The sequence below is a fragment of the Colobus angolensis genome, unplaced genomic scaffold, assembly GCF_000951035.1.
Source record: "Colobus angolensis palliatus isolate OR3802 unplaced genomic scaffold, Cang.pa_1.0 Scaffold278, whole genome shotgun sequence".
NCBI classification, from domain to species: Eukaryota; Metazoa; Chordata; class Mammalia; order Primates; family Cercopithecidae; genus Colobus; species Colobus angolensis.
In genome coordinates, this window is record NW_012116021.1 from 1,527,781 (window position 1) to 1,543,088 (window position 15,308).

At 44.6% G+C, this 15,308-nt stretch overlaps 1 protein-coding gene and 1 pseudogene across 2 annotated transcripts in view; one reads left to right on the top strand and one right to left on the bottom strand.

Moving 5' to 3' along the window:
* The window catches only part of ABHD2 (abhydrolase domain containing 2), a 113,186-nt gene that overhangs the window by 58,179 nt on the left and 39,699 nt on the right, over positions 1–15,308 (bottom strand). The window lies entirely within an intron of this gene.
* On the top strand, positions 5,733–6,713 carry LOC105516214 (annotated as a pseudogene).

Sequence of the window (15,308 nt, forward strand, 5' to 3'; positions counted from 1 at the left end):
CCAGGATGGTCTCGATCTCCTGACCTCGTGATCCGCCCGTCTCGGCCTCCCAAAGTGCTGGGATTACAGGCTTGAGCCACCGCGCCTGGCTGGCCATTTTAAAGGTTATCTTGAACTAGGGACTTTTCAGCAACATGGAGAACCCTGGTAGATATTCCTGATAGAAATCTGTTTATTGCGGAGCTGGTGAATGTGGGCTTCCAAGCCAGAGGCTGGCACTAAACAGGAGAAACGGTAAAGAGACCAAGCTCTGGGGCTCAGGCAAGTACTAAACAACAGTAGTCACAACAAAGGGGAATCACTCAGGAGTAACTCCCTCTTCCTGCTTTAACCGTTGTTTTTTTTTTTTTTTTTTTTTTGAGACGGAGTTGCCCAGACTGGAGTGCAGTGATGTGATCTCTGCTCACTGCAGCCTCCATCTCCTGGGTTCAAGCGATTCTCACGCCTCAGCCTCCTGGGTAGCTGGGGTTATAGGAGCACACCACCACATCTGGCTAATTTTTGTATTTTTAGTAGAGATGGGGTTTCACCATGTTGGCCAGAACTCCTGACCTCAAGAGATCCGCCCACCTCAGCCTTCCAAAGTGCTGGGATTAACAGGAGTGAGCCACAGTGCCTGGCCATTCTGTTTTTGTAGTGGGGTCACATCTCACCAGCAGCTTGGTTCTCAAGTTAAAAGGCAAAACTATCAGGCTGGGTGTGGTGGCTCATGCCTGTAATCCCAGCAATTTGGGAGGCCAAGTGGGAGGATTGCTTGAGGCCAGGAGTTCGAGACCAGCCTGGGTGACACAGGAAGACCTCATCTATACAAAAATAATAATAATAATAATTAGCTGGGTGTGGTGGCGTATGCCTGTGGTCCCAGCTACTTGGGAGGCTGAGGTAAGAGAACCACTTGAGCCCAGGCAGTCGAGACAAAAGTGAATTATGATCGGGCCACGGCACTCCAGCATTAACTATAATCAAATTATACCCTGAGCATCCCTTAGTAACACACTGTCTCTGGGCAAGGGGAGTCCAAGCAGTTCTCCTCCAGTGCCGGGAAGATGGCTGGGGCTGCGGATAAGCACAGATGGCACTGGTAGCTTGAGGTTAAGGCCATGTTGTGAAACAAAGAAAACGGAAAACAAAAACACATGTTTAAACGTGAAGATACAGTAAGGTGCTCTCTCTCGCAGGAGAGACACACAGGCCCTGGTACCAGCAGAGGTGACGTGAGGCTCCCAGATCACACAGGGACGGGGTGGCGGGGGGACTGTGCTCCTTTGAATGGAGAGGCTGGCAGAAGGCTCAGCACAAATAAGGTGATGTATGTGTGTGTGTGTGGCGGCGGGGGGGGTGTCTCTCTCTTAATCTGTAGAGTTGGATTTGCATAAGTTAAATGTACATATGTAACTCCATTATATATTAGAAAGCATATCAAGGTAATAGCTAACTATATTGTAACGTTAAAAAAAAAAAGAAGAAGAAATTCATCTTTAATTTATCTCCTGCCTAAATTCCAAGGCATCAGGTACAAGAAGGAACTTCCAGCACAGAGAGGTGTTTTTGCTGGATTCTGTTGGGCATCCACAGCCACCTCCGGTATTTGCCTGGAACTCTCTCTAAAGGTTTATTTAAAAGGTCATCCAGCAAAATGAACGGCTATCTTCTCCAGGGCTCGTGACTATAAAATGTCAGGACCACAGGTCTTTCAGTAGAGCTTGAGGAAAAGAACTGCTAACATAGCACGTGAGTGGAAGCCGCACAAGTCCAGAGGCTCTGACTGTTCCTAACACAGGCTGCTCAGCTCTACACACCGGCTGTGTAAGTTTACACTCTGCCCTCAGACTCCCCTCTCTTTCTGCAAAACCCAAGTCCAAAGGGACTCTTCAGCCACTGAGGCAAAAGGCAGAGGAGTTACATCATCTTGGGAAGCCCTCCCAAGAAGAAAACTCTCTCCATCATGTCTACAGAGACCTGCTGCGTGGCTGCTCCAGACAACTGCACATTCAAATGGCTGGTGATGTTCTCTGCTGGTTGCGTGCTGAGACTCTGGTCAGATTCTAGTTAGGTGCCAAGACTGTTAGGAGCCATAGGCTCGGGATGTTTCCTCAGTTTCCAGAGAGAATGCCCATCTCCACAGGCCCTCCATTCTGCTTACTTGAGTACACACACTCAAGGGAAGAAAAGCAAATTTTTCAGAAAAAAATAATTGTTCACTGAGGAAAAAAAAGGTGACCTTTACTCTGACAAACAGATTTGTTTTGAGAGTGACAACATAGACTGAGGATGCCCAACTAGGAGTGTGCTGCTGGCACCTGGGGCCAAACCAAAGATGTTATCAGGTCCGAGCTTGCCTCTACCTGTATTTTCTTTTGGCTCTTAAATATTGATTTAATAAAATTCAACAAATACGAGTGCTGTGAGGCATACAGAGATTAGAGCCGGACACAGTGACCACCCTGGTGGCATTTGTAATCTGAAGGTAGGATGTATGATGAATACACAGGCAGCTACTGTCACAGGCAGGAGCAGTGGGCAATGGGGTCAGAGGGATAGAATAGGATGATACTATGGGGAGACAATCACGAGGCTGAGAAGTACCAGTTTCACTCAGTGCATGTTGGGGAGTACTAGGATCTCAGAGAGGAGGGACATTTCTGAGCACCAAATCTCTGCATCAGGAGCTGGGTGAGTCATGTCTCTAGTTTATTTATTTACTTACTTATTTTTAGAGACAAGGTCTTACTCTGTCACCCAGGCTGGAGTGCAGTGGTATAACTCCGGCTCACTGCAGCCTTGACCTCCCAGGCTCAAGCAATCCTACCATCTCAGCCTCCTGAGTAGCCGGGACCACAGGCACACGCCACCATGCCCAGTTAATTTTTTTTTTTTTTTTTTTGTAGGGACAGGGTCTTGTTGTGCCGCCAGGGCTGGTCTTGAACTCCTGGGCTCAAGCAATCCTCCCACCTCAGCCTCCCACAGTGCTGGAATTACAGAAGTGAGCCACCCCGCCTGGCCTTCTAGCTTAATCTTCACAATTCTGAGCAATGGTGTCTTCCCCATTTTAAAGATGAGAAAGAAAAAAAAAAAGCTAGGATAAGAGGACAGGTCTCTGATTCAGTCCAAAGCGTTTCTTACTTTATCACATTCAAGACTCATCAACTCCCCCAACCAGAAGCTAAAATAACAGCTGTGTGCCAGTTTTCTCCTGTCTGATCAACTGTCAAAATGTTCTATATTAAATAATGTTTCTTCAAATTGAGAACTGAATTTGTTGGAGCTTCTCTACAGTGGTCTTCACATGTCTGACAAAAAACCATTTCTTTCATTTTGCATGTTTTTCACAACTGTAACTGACTTCTTGTTAGTGGAGTTTTTTCTGCAGAAGATACATCTGGGGGCTAATTAATTTGAATATTCACATTTAATTATTTCTAAGATGAGGCCAAGATGTTAATAAAATCATATTGAATATCTCCCCAAAGATAATGAGATCCAGGAGAGCAATGACAGTGAGAGCAAGACAGGATGGAAGTGCTTCTAAAAAGCTGACATGTGTCTGATTTGGGGATACATTTTTACCCTACTTTCATGCGTGAGAATAAACCCACAAGGACAAGCATCAGTGGTGGGGGAAACACTGGGAGTAAAGCTTTGTGGCAGCTCCACAAGTCTGCAAACTGAGCTCTGGGCCTTCCTGTGTGTGTGTGTGTGTGCACACAGGGAAGGTAAGGAAGCCAGGAAGGGCCAGAGTTTAGGAGAACATTTTGTCAGTTCTTATCCCAGATCCTGAACTGCCAAAGCCTCCCTGCTCCACAGGCCTGGAAGCCAGGGCCCCTGCTGCTCCTACCACAGACACCTCTGGTTTCTTTTCTGGCCTATCTACCCCTAGCCCAGTGGACCTGAAGCCAGCAGGTCAACAGCAGGTCTTTTGTGAGCCCTCCCCACTGGGCTTCACCCTTCTCCACTAGGATACGGCCCCCCCTGGAAGCCCTTCTTTTCAGGAGGGCCAGATGTGGAGTAGACCCTGCGTGCACATCTCACCAGTCCTGCTAGGGAGGCGAGGCTGAGGCTGGGAAAGGGCTTCCTCATTAGCTTCAGGAACAAACACCTTGGGCCTTTATGGCAGTGACATATTCAGCTTCCCAAACACCCATTAATAGGCTCATCAGAAATCCGCTTTGAACACAGCATTTTCCCCTCACTGGAGGCAAATTCTTCTCCACAGCTGTCACACATTACATTTTCACTGTTGTTGCTAAATGCTCTGTTCCTGAATTGCAGGATCTGTACAGGAAAATTCCAATGCAGAGATTGTTTCTGCCTGAAATGACCAAAAGTGGCCTGAGGAAACAAAAGAGCAATCCTCTTCTGTTCCTGTAACTGGTTTCTAAATACAGGACGGAGGCCACTGGGCCAGGCTGGCACATCTGTGACCTTTGTGCATATCGTGCAAACTATGAAACATGAATGTTGGGAGAACAGCCCCATGAGTTACAATAAAACCACTTAAAAAGAAACAGTACTTTTTTGCTCTAAGGGAAAATAAATGTGCTTTTCTAATATTCAAAGAAAACCAGTTAAAACCCCTCAGAACTGTATCCACATGTTAAATGTATCTGATCCCACTATCTTCCTGTTCCACAAACAGCAGGTGGAACTGGTCACACTCCTCCCTACACAGACCACAGCACAGTCCTCTCTCCTTACGTTGCATTTCAACCTGGTTTTGACATCATGCGTTAAGTGAGGAGGCAGTTTATTAAGAAGCTCCAGGGTTCCACTTGACAAATGCCATCCATTAGAGAACTGGTCCTGCAAACAGTCAGTCGAAGATTAGTGACCTAACTTTAGGAGAAGGCACCACAGTTCCCAGACCTGGGCTGCCAAGGTGCTAAGTGCAAAGTTCCCAGACTCACTCTGTGCTAACCAAACAGGACTCATGCTGACGCTAAGAACACAGAACACCCGTGTCTTGTCCCCATCTGCTTGGTCACCTCTCTCCTGTCTGGAGGACATGCACATAGATGCCAATGGACTGTTCTTTGTCCAGCCCAGTATTGCCTTTTGGCTACTTCCCAGGCCAAGGCTACCTCAAAATCTGTGCCAGGGTTATGGAGGAGGGAAGATTAGAGCTGGAAAATCACATTATATTTGCCACTATTCCTAGTGAAGAAAAACTCAAATATCTAAATGTGAAGCCCCTGGATTATCTACACAGAATGCTCTTTTAAGAACACACTTATCGGCCGGGCGCGGTGGTTCAAGCCTATAATCTCAGCACTTTGGGAGGCCGAGACGGGTGGATCACGAGGTCAGGAGATCGAGACTATCCTGGCTAACACGGTGAAACCCCGTCTCTACTAAAATACAAAAAAACTAGCCGGGCGAGGTGGTGGGCGCCTGTAGTCCCAGCTACTCCAGAGGCTGAGGCAGGAGAATGGGGTAAACCTGGGAGGCGGAACTTGCAGTGAGCTGAGATCCGGCCACTGCACTCCAGCCCGGGCGACAGAGCGAGACTCCGTCTCAAAAAAAAAAAAAAAAAAAAAAAAGAACACACTTATCAAATAGGAGCTGCACTGGCTGGACAGCAATGGTATAGAGTAGAGAGAGTGAGGAGGCTGCACCTGGCTCCCGATATCACAGCCACTGCAGTACACTGAGCTCCACAGAGATAGCACCGTGGCAAGTGAGATCCAGATGGGCACTGGGCAACTCTGTGCCTTGCTGAGGGAAAATAACTAAACATGGGCAAAGGAGACCCTAAGAAGCCAAGACAGAAAATGCCATCATATGCATTTTTTGTGCAAACTTGTAGGGAGGCACATAAGAACAAACACCCAGATGCTTCAGTCAACTCCTCAGTTTGCTAAAAAGTGCTCAGAGAGGTAGAAGACCATGTCTGCTAAAGAGAAAGGAAAATTTGAAGATACAGCAAAGGTGGACAAGGCCTATTATGAAAAAGAAATGAAAACCTGTATCTCTCCTAAATGGGAGACAAAAAAAAGACGTTCAGGCCGGGCGCAGTGGCTCACGCCTGTAATCTCAGCACGTTGGGAGGCCGAGGCGGGTGGATAACCTACGGTCAGGAGTTCGAGACCAGCCCAGCCAAGACAGTGAAACCTCATCTCTACTAAAAATGCACAAAAAAATAGCCAGGCATGGTGGTGGGTGCCTGTAATACCAGCTACTTGGGAGGCTGAGGCAAGAGAATCACTTGAACCTGGGAGGCAGAGGTTGCAGTGAGCCGAGATGGTGCCATTGCACTCCAGCTAGGGCAACAAGAGTGAAACTCCATCTCAAAAGAAAAAAAAAAAAGTTCAAGGATCCCAATGCACCCAAGAGGCCTCCTTTGGCCTTCTTCCTGTTCTGTTCTGTTCTGTTCTGTTCTGAGTATTGCCCAAATATCAAAGGAGAACATCCTGGCCTGTCCACTAATGATGTTACAAAGAAACTGGGAGAGATGTGGAATTATACTGCTGCCTTATGACAATATGATAATATGTCTTTCATATGACAAGCAGCCTTATGAAAAGAAGGCTGCGAAGCTGAAGGAAAAATAAGAAAAGGATATTGCTGCATATTGAGCTAAAGGAAAGCCTACTGTAGCAAAAAAGGGAGTTGTCAAGGCTGAAAAAAGCAAGAAAAAGAAGGAAGAGAAGGAAGATGAGGAAGATGAAGAGGATGAGAATGAGGAGGAGGAGGAAGACGAAGATGATGATGAATAAGTTGGTTCTAGTATAGTTTTTTTTCTTGTCTATAAAGCATTTAACTTACTCCTTTTAAAGAAAAAAACTGAAATGTAAGGCTGTGTAAGATTTGTTTTTAAACTGTACAGTGTCTTTTTTTTTGTATAGTTAACACACTACCAAATATGTCTTTAGATATCCCTGTCCTGGTGGTATTTTCAATAGCCACTAACCTTGCCTAGCACAGTATGGGGGTTGTAAACTGGCATGGAAATTAAAAGCAGGTTCTTGTTAGTGCATAGCACAAATTAGTTATATATGGGGATGACAGTTTTTCATCTTCAGTTGTCTCTGATGCAGCTTATATGAAATGATTGTTGTTCTGTAAAGTGAATACTGCTCTGTAATTGCAAAAAAAAAAAAGTTGCAACTATTTTGTTGACATTCTGAAGCTTCTAAGTAAATACAGTTTTTTATTAAAAATATATAAAGAACACACCAATCAAGAGATGACTTTAAGGATTAAAATGCTGACATTTGACATCAGCATTTGTATTACATCTTGCCTTTCTCTGATGTGCAGAAAACAACTCACAAAATGGCAAGCAATGATGTTAGGAAAAAAATAAGTTCTAAAAATGTTTAATGAAAATTATGTTTCTTTTGTCGGTAATTATATAGATCATTACTAATTGGCCATACTCAAAACTTGACTCCATTCTTGCTCCCAGGGAGTTCACAATCAAGAAAAGGAGATAAGAAAACTTTATAATGCTCTTTCAGGCTCAAAAGACTTGAATAAACGAACTCGCACTGGAAAACTTGGCATCACAAACATGTCAATTTTCCCTAAATTACCTATAAACTTAACCGATACACAATAAAAATAGTAAGATTTTTATATTTGGAATTAAGCACTCCAAAGTTCATTTGGAAAAATGAACCAGCTATAATAGCCAAGAAAAGTATGAAAACAAGCAATCCTGGGGTATGAGCACCGTCCCACTGCCCACAGCAAAACATAGCACAAAGCTGCAATCTGCTGATGGTACGTGTTCATGATCATCAACGGAACACAAAAGACTGGAAATATACCTAAATATATCCAGGAAATTTAGTTGGTGAAAAAGGTGAAATCGGAATAATAGGGTAAAGATGGATTGTTTAATAAATAGTGTTGGACAAAGCACAGCCATCTTGAAAAAAATTATGTTGGAGCCACACTTCACACTAGGATAAATTCTGGAGGGATCAAACATTTCAAAATAAAAATGAAATCACTCGTATGCTAGAAGAAATTCTAGGTTTTTAAAAATGATCTTGCAGTGAAGAAGACCTTTCTAAGGAAACCAGAAATCCCAGAAGCCACAAAAGAAACAATTGAAAAATTTAATTATGCAAACATTAAAAAAAATTATGCATGGCAAATACCACTATGGGCAAAGTCAAAAGACAAATGACAAACTGAGAACAAATATTTGCAATTCATATCACAAAGGGCCAATTTCCCTAGTACATAAAGAGCTCTCTCAGATGATTAGGAAAAAGATCAATGACCATCAGAAAAACGGTCAGAGGCTACCAACAGGCAGTGAACAGAAAAGGAAATAAAAAGTTCTAAAATATAAAAAGATACCCAGTCTCTTTAATCAAAGACTAATTAAAACCACAGTGAGAAAACATTTTTCACCTACCAGATTGGCAAATATCAAAAAGTAGAAGAACTCCTTATATTGGCAAGGTTTTGGGGAAATGTGCTCACAGTGCTGGTGTGGAGAGGTTTGAGGGCAACAGCTAACAAAATTTTCCATGCACATCCCCTTTGACCCAGCAGCTCCACTTCTAGGAGTTTATCCTACACTGACAGGTGAGCATCGCACACATCGTGATGAAAATACAGAAGCAGGCCGGGCGCGGTGGCTCAAGCCTGTAATCCCAGCACTTTGGGAGGCCGAGACGGGCGGATCACGAGGTCAGGAGATCGAGACCATCCTGGCTAACACGGTGAAACCCCTTCTCTACTAAAAAATACAAAAAACTAGCCGGGCGAGGTGGTGGGCGCCTGTAGTCCCAGCTACTCGGGAGGCCGAGGCAGGAGAATGGCGTGAACCCGGGAGGCGGAGCTTGCAGTGAGCTGAGATCCGGCCATAGCACTCCAGCCTGAGCAGCAGAGCGAGACTCTGTCTTAAAAAAAAAAAATACAGAAGCATTCAATGCAACATTGTGAAAGCAAAAGATTACAAATAAAGGAAACCTCTATCTAGGAGACTGGTTAAACAAACTACATTTGTTTATGGAATACTAAGCAGTCAAGACATAAATGGAGGAAGCTCTTTCATTACTCCTATGGACAAATCTCTGAGTGATATTTCACAAAGAAAAGATGGAAGGATAAACAAGAGCCTACCGACAGCAAGGGCAACATGAAGGAGGGTACAAGGTCATAGGTTCTATTGGCTGATGAAAGAACTTCTGGGAAATGCAGCCAGTGCTTCTTGAGCAGGGTGAGCCTTGAGCACAAAAGAGGAAGGAAATGATGCAGCTGCCCTGGAGCTTTCCATCAGAGGAACACAGTTACAAAAAGCTGATAGAAGCTACTGTTGACGGCTGTGGGTTAGCCCTGTTGAAATGGCAGCCCTCCCCTATGGCATGTGGGCACAGGAAAACATTTTCTCAGATGGTCAACAACTCCATCCTTGAGAAAAGCCAGCTTAGGCACCAGACCTTCATCTTGTCCACAAAGTGAGACAGCACCACAAAACCATGCAGATAAGCATGTTCTAGAAAATCCTACTAAAGCAAAGTCCATCTCTCTTTATGTATAAAGGACAAATGCAAAGGACAGTGCTGGTGTCACTGCTGATACTTATTATTAGGAACGAACAAGATAACAGCTTTCAAAACTATGAAGGATGAAATGAATATTCAGAGTCCTCTTAATTTCATATCAATTCGAAATAGCTATAAGAAATGAGAAGCTAGGCCGGGCGCGGTGGCTCAAGCCTGTAATCCCAGCATTTTGGGAGGCCGAGACGGGCGGATCACGAGGTCAGGAGATCGAGACCATCCTGGCTAACACGGTGAAACCCCGTCTCTACTAAAATACAAAAAAACTAGCCGGGCGAGGTGGTGGGCGCCTGTAGTCCCAGCTACTCCAGAGGCTGAGGCAGGAGAATGGCGTGAACCCGGGAGGCGGAGCTTGCAGTGAGCTGAGATCCGGCCACTGCACTCTAGCCCAGGCGACAGAGCAAGACTCCGTCTCAAAAAAAAAAAAAAAAAAAAAAAAATTATTTTCCCTCAAGTTATCACTTTTGTCATTTCCTCATCAGCTTAGTTTTCTATGTGCCAATCACCAATTTGTCTCCAAACTCTAGGGGACCTGTGAGTGTCTTAATAGTCAGAAACCAGTTTTGCTTTCTCCTGGACTCATGGCTGAGGAGTCCCTGTGCCTATTCCCCTCTGGAAGGGCTTCCCGTTCTGCCCCTTCACCTCTCTGCTGGGTCCTAGATCCCAAGGCCACACCAGATGCTATCAGACAACAGAGAAGAGAACCACAAATGTCAAGGAAGCATTCATCAGAGAGCAGGTGATTATGTTCTCTCAAATAAAGAGGCTGTGTAGAGGTATGAAGGGATTCCAGCTAGAAGGCATTGCAACTGTAAGACATAGGCAAGAGAGAACATGCAGTACGAGAAAATGTGGAGAGATCTGATGTGTCTAGAACACAAGGAATGTGGGGAAGGAGTGAGGGCTGATGCTGGACCTCACCCTACAGACAGTGAGGAGTCACTTGGTTTAAAGCAGGGGCATGACATGATCAATTTGTGCTTTAGGAAGGTAAGTTGGTGGCCTGCAAGATCAATGAGAAAGGGTAGAGAATGGAGGAAAAGCTATTGCATTCTTCCAAGTGAAAGCTGATGACATCCTGCAGTAAGGCAGAGGCATTGAATGGCAAGAAGAGATGGAGTGAAGGACAGAAGGAAGGAGGTCCACGTGACACAGGCTGCTGCCTATGGCCATGATTATTCTCCTCTTCTCTGGACACAGGGGAGTGTGTGCTGCTTCTCAAGTTAGGCATGGGCATGAGCCTTGCTTTAAACCAGAGGTGTCTAATCTTTCGGCTTCCTTGGGCCACACTGGACAAAGAACTGTCTTGGGCCATACATAAAACCCACTAATACTAATGACAGCTGATGGGCTAAAAGAAAATCACACAAAAAATCTCATAATATTTTAAGGAAGTTTACGAATTTGTGTTGGGCTGCAATCAAAGCTGTCCCGGGCCCCATGCAGTCTGTGGGCTATGGGCAGGGCAAGCTCTCAAGCTTGTCCAACGTGCCTTATTTTGTTGTTATTGTCCTGTTTCTTTTGTTTCAGGTTTTTAGCAGCCTTAAGTCATGGTTTGTAGTTTCTGTCTCCAGTGATAAGCTAAAAAGAGTGATGAAGAAGGGGCTTTACCGGCCCACCCAGAAACAGAAACTAAGCACTCATGACTGTGTTTTCTCCCTTGGACACCCAAACCAATGAAATGGAAAAGGAAACAACCAAGTGCCATTTCCAGTAGCAGCCTTTAAGAGCCAGTGTGTGAGGTGTGACATTGCTCTTCCTGGCTCGGTGGTGACCACAGAAGCAGGTGTTGAGATGTCACCTCCATCAGCTGGGGTCCTAGTGGGACGACAATCAGCAGAGCCCTCCTGCCCACTGAAATAAACACGTAGCATGAGTGAGAAATAAATGTTTGTGGTTTTAAGATGTGCAGGTTCAGAGGTAATTAGTTACCAGAATATAAACTAGTTTACTTTGACTAATACAACGTCTAACTTACTATGATTTTGACAATATTGTCATATTTTCCTCTGAGTATCAAATAATATTTCATATTTTAAGGCTTTATTGTTACCAAGTCTTAACATTATGTGGTATTTATCACATGTATTTCCTTATGCGGAATTTATCTAGGCACATCTTTTACTCACTTATCTACTGATGTCCTACTGACACTCAGGTGTGCTTGTGTGACCTTTGTGTACATTATGTCTTTTGCTATTTGTACAACTGATCTAGCTGATAATATTAAAATAAAAATAGCTACAATAATAGCAGCTGTATTTACTGAACTCTTATACATGCCAAGTATCCTATAAATCATCTCACATGCTGTTTTTTTTTTTTTTTTTTTGATCAGCATACTGAACCTATGAAATAAGTGCTATTATACCCATCTTACAAATGAGGAAATAGAAGCTTGGCAAGGTGAAGCCACTGGTCAGCAGGGGGCAGGGCTGGCATCTGAGCCGGGTTGGTCTCACTGCTGACCTGGGCTCTGGATTCCCCTCCAGGTTGCTAACTTCACCCTCTCACTTGGGTCCCTGGATTTACCCTCTCAATCTTAGAGGAAAAAGCTTCAATCAATTTGGCTTTCTCCTCCAGTTTCTATTTTTTCTCCTTCCTTATCTGGCGTTTGTTTCCTGACTAGCTTCTTTGGTTGCTATTGTGTTGACCTGTTTATTCACCTCACTCCTGAAAACATATTCTCAAAAATCCCTGATCCTTTCTGGCCAAGGTAGATGGCCTTTGGTCAGCCCTCATCCTTCCTGAGTTTCTGATACCCTCTTCTATGTTTTCCTCCTCTGGCTGCCATGACACTGGAGGCTTCTGGTTCTCCCCCTACCTTTCTTACTGCCTGTCTCTGGCTCTTCCTCCCACCCTAGCCATGGCCTGCCTCAGCCATCAGTCCTTAGTGTCTCTCTCTGCCCACTCCCATAACTTCCCCTACCTGTAGCTGATCTAGAATCTACGCATCTGGTCTTGAGCTCCCACCTAAGTTCTAATGCCACAGTTGCTCATACCCCTGTGCACATCCTGTGGACAAGCCCCAGACTAAACAACTTTCCCTGAGAAAGCAGCTTCCCCATTTGACTTCCCTATATCTGTCAATGACTATTCTCTCAACCGCTCAGTAACCTCAGCATAATCTGTGATTCAGCCCTTTCCTCTGATGCCCAAGGCCATTCCATTATCCACCAATACCACTGATTCCACCTTAGAAGACCTCTGGAATCTGTCCCATCCTTCCCTTTCCTACCACCTACCACCAGTGCTCACAGGATCAAGCCCAAACTCTTCCTCTCTGGGAATTTGAGACTTCTCATGATCTGATCTCCTCTTCCTCCCCCCACAGACTCCAGGGCTCTCTGCTACAATCAAACAGCTCTCAGCTCACCAGATTGTGGCATAGGGACCTGGCGAGGAGCTGGCCAGGAAGAACCTGTAGAGACCAGATCAGTGATGGGGCCCAAAGCCCATTACCAAACAAATCAAAGGGCATAGTGAGCAAAGGGCAGACTGGGTGACAGGGCCAAACATGATGCAAGCAGCACCAAGATCATTTTTGGGAATTACAAAAGAGATAAAGTCTAGCCAAATGAAGATCCAAGAATAGAGTGGCTGTGGTCAGGGCAAAACAATGACAATGTGAATATGTGTCAATGGCAGCAAGGCCTCTACCACCTTCTTATCCTGCTGACTGGTTGGAAGGTCCACAGGACAAAAGGACAAAGGTGGACGGGTGAAAAGTGTTGGCCTGGGCAGCAAAGCCAGTTTTCTGCCATGAGTGCTTGTTTAAACAATTGATTTTACTGTCATGCTCACACCAACATCTGTGCCTTCTCTCCTGTTGTCCCATCTATCCAAAGCCAACTAATCTTTCAGGATTATGGAAGACCTCATCAGTCAAGCCACCACAGGAATATCCCCTCTTTCTCTAAATTCCTTTATCACTTACCTGAATTACTCACTCTGTCAATCACATGTTCCTACCAAAAGACTCTACTCAAGTTAGTGTGTACTGACTCTATGAGAAGCAGCAACCACAGAGAAGACAGAAAATTTTTAAGACAGTCTCTGTCCTTAAGCCTCTCAGAATACAGTTGAGGTGTGACGAGAGATACATATGTGGAAACTTATTGTTTCCATCCCTGTCCTTAGGTAAGAGCCAATGAGACAGAGACAGGTAAAAGTCAGGAGATGCTAGAAGAGCTACGATTTGAGAAGGCCTGAGGATTCTGATAGACAGAGAACGTGGAAATGTGAGAAAAAGTATTGTGTGTGATATAGGAGGGGCTGAGTATGGTGTACAGACGGTGAACAGACTGGAAGAGCAGGTTACTAAATATTACTACTTGACTAATTTTATATATATATATTATATATATATATTCACTGAGAAGAATCTTCCTTTATTCAAATCCCAAGGAAGGAAAAATCCATACTGCTGTGGTTTGGCAGGTTTCAACATTTTAAAAAGCATTTATGGAGTTTCTCGCTTTACATCAGTATGAAATTACTGTTCAAGCTTTTGTGATCTGGCTGAAAACACCAGTTCAGGGTCTTGCCAGTGGGAGGATTTGGTGCTACATACCACAGGACAGTCAGGTTGGTCATGGCAATGGCAATTAGTACTCAGTGTTAGGGTGGAAAAACATAACCTGCCGTTTCTCACAAATCTCTCCCTTCCTGGGAGGCCACAGATGGTTCTGGATCAACCACTGACCTCCAGGCGGGGTTCCCAAATGTTTTGGATTACAGACTCTTACAATGGCTATCTCAGAAGTTAAGCCATGTGGCTTGATGCCATGCACGCACGCTGACCCTGAGCCCTCACTCTATGATTAGAAACTGACAGCAGGTAGAGTTAGGGTGGTTCACAAGCTGCCACAATGGCTGACTCATTTCCATGGCTCACCGTGATACTACACTGCGGGCAGCTACCTCAGGCAGATGGAGGGCCTCTGAGGAGTACCCGGCCCTTGGTACTTGGTACAGGGCACTTCTCAGTCTGACTACTGACAGTCATGGGGTAGCAACAGCAACGGCATCTCATCCAATCATGCGTAAAATCAAGTCTTCAAGGACTACAGCCTTCTGTATTAGTTATAGCTTTCTAGAATTTCATGGAGTGGTAGATTTCCTTATAAACTCAGGAAAATGCGTTCCTTAAGTAAACATTACACCATCTAATAAATTCTGACCCTAAAGCTCAGGCTCTCAAACAGACTCCATTTGCAAAGAAGTATTCTTGATGCTGCTGAAGAAGACTGGGCTTCTAAAGCCAGTCACTTCACTCACTGTTGCTTCAGACAAAGAAAAGTGTAAACAGCCATCAGCTCTTAACTCTCCACATCACTGCATGACACTGGCACTGACAGTTTAGGAAAAATTTTTATTTACCCTCTAGAATATATTTTCCAAGTCAGTTTACTGTCTTAATTTTATTTTACCAATAAAGTATATACTATTTTGTAGTACAAAGTGTGTTGTCATAGTGAAGGAGGGCATGCTGAGAAGCAGGCAGATAAAAAGAACAGTCAAGATCAAAATGGGCAACCTCTGAATTCACAGGGTCAGTAAAACATGAGACGCTGATAAAAGTTGGCTATCCTTAGAAATTTGAGACTTTCTAAAAAACAAGGTCCATTTCCTACTCCTGGATAGTAGAGCAATTTTCAGTCAACCACACAGCAAGAAGGAGTATGAAAGTAGATCTGGCCGGGCGCGGTGGCTCAAGCCTGTAATCCCAGCACTTTGGGAGGCCGAGACGGGCGGATCACGAGGTCAGGAGATCGAGACCATCCT